The sequence below is a fragment of the Zingiber officinale genome, chromosome 10B (assembly GCF_018446385.1).
Source record: "Zingiber officinale cultivar Zhangliang chromosome 10B, Zo_v1.1, whole genome shotgun sequence".
Taxonomy (NCBI): Eukaryota; Viridiplantae; Streptophyta; class Magnoliopsida; order Zingiberales; family Zingiberaceae; genus Zingiber; species Zingiber officinale.
The window spans coordinates 87,432,186-87,434,145 of record NC_056005.1 but is presented as its reverse complement, the minus strand read 5'-3'; the positions used below and the strand labels follow the sequence as shown (position 1 = coordinate 87,434,145).

At 40.3% G+C, this 1,960-nt stretch overlaps 1 long non-coding RNA gene across 1 annotated transcript; it reads right to left on the bottom strand.

Moving 5' to 3' along the window:
• Positions 1–323: 323 nt before the first annotated feature.
• On the bottom strand, positions 324–1,752 carry LOC122029954. Its single transcript, XR_006125256.1, has 4 exons — positions 1,280–1,752; positions 1,152–1,213; positions 886–1,073; positions 324–390 (listed from the first exon to the last, which is right to left on the bottom strand). It is a non-coding gene; the product is annotated as an uncharacterized LOC122029954 (long non-coding RNA).
• Positions 1,753–1,960: the final 208 nt, after the last annotated feature.

The window sequence follows — 1,960 nt, the reverse complement described above, 5'->3', positions numbered from 1 at the left end:
ATATATATAACCATGATATAAACAACATAAATCCAAAGACATCACATATAACAATGATGTAAGTATCGGAATCCAAGAGCATGTATCACACATGTAAAGCAACTAATCCAATAGAGCACTATAGATATGCATCTCTATGAACATATATACACATGGCAAGAGATAAAATATCCAATCCTGAAATAAAGCAACTAGCAGATGAAGCATGTGATAGGTATCAACTAGCTAAGACCAAGAGAAAGAATAATCTACTATCTACCACTAGTAAGTATATATAAGCTAAACATATCATAAGACATTATCAAAAGATAAGTCAAAGGGTACCCGCCTCAAATAACAGGTAGTATCACGCCAAATCAAACGTCGAGACTCCTGTCTCAAATCAGAGTCCTGTATCAAACAAACAAACAATATATATATTTTATTTAGCTAAATCCAAATGAATAGCTAAATAAAATCCCTAAACTAAATTAGGGCAAAATCCCTAATCACCACAATCACAACTTACCTAACTAAATCTAATGGTCGATTAAGGTTAGCTACCTAATCCCTAATCACCAATTAGATTAGAAATCCAACGGTTGACTAGGGTTAATTGTCTTAACCCTAATCATTCCATTAGGTTAAATCTAAGCAAATAAACCTAATCACAATTCAACTACTAATTACAACCTCTTGTCAAACAAACCTACACATGATCATACAATCAAAATTATACTATAATCTACAACCCGGATCAAATACCTACACATAAGCCTAATTCAATACATTCACATCATGTACTCAACTAATCCTACAAATACCTTAATTAAGCTACTGGAAAGACCTCAATCCCAATTCTTGCTAACACTTTAACAACTTCAGCACATAGAAAATAGAACTCACCTCACTGAAATCAACCGGATCAAGAAGGAGAAAGTGGTGATCGGCAACAGTAACTATCCACAGCAAACAACCCTCCACCGATATCAATCGAATCAACAGGAGGTCAAGCGGTGGAGATCACCAATCGAGCAAGATACTGGAATTCCTCCTCACTGGACCGGCTTAAGACAACATCAACAAGAAGATCACTGATCCGATCAAGAACAGAGATCAAAATTGGAGATCATGGATCAAACAATGCCTATTTACATAATACAATGCCTCACCTTCAAGATCACAGTTAGGCACGGTGAAATTCTTGTCGATGAACAGGAAGAAGGATCGGACACTGCATTAGGGCACATCGATGGAGATCATCAAGGAAAGGAGAAGGGATAAGGTTTGGATTGCTTACCCTTGAAGCCCTAATCGCCCCTTCATGCCGGCGATCAAATCTGACTCGATTCCAGTGGTGTCGGCAGTCGACGCAAGGGAGGAGAGGGAAGGCCTACCGATAGGAGACGATGCAAGATCTAGCTCTCACCGTGCCCTAGCCACTGATCGTCGACACTCGGCCACAGAAATCACCGAAGCAGCGACCCCTCGATCGAATATAGCTTGGATTCCGTCGAGCTCCGGTGACTTCCTCCTCAGGCAACACCGACAATCGCCGAAGGTGCTCCTCCGATCTCGGCGCCAAGTCGTCCGTGAGAGAGAATCGATGGCGGGGAGGAAAGATCGGGGAAGAGTGGAAGGAGGAGGTCGGGTCTGGGAAAGGATCGGTGATGGGGTTTGGGGAAGAAATAGATCGAGATCGGCGATGGAGGAAAAGAAATAAGGAAAAAGGTATTTATAATTTAAAACAATTCCTCACTTAAACGGTATCCCAAACAGGCTTTATCCGTACTCGTAATTGATCCCCTCAAAACTCATCGTACGAGCTCCGAAAAATTCCCAGAAAATTTCTAAAAATTTCGGAAAAATTTTATAAGGCTATTTCTCAAATAACCCTATTTATTTAAATTTCCCGAGATCTCACATCCTCCCCTACTAATAAAAATTTGGTCCCCAAATTTCGCTATAACCAACAAGAACT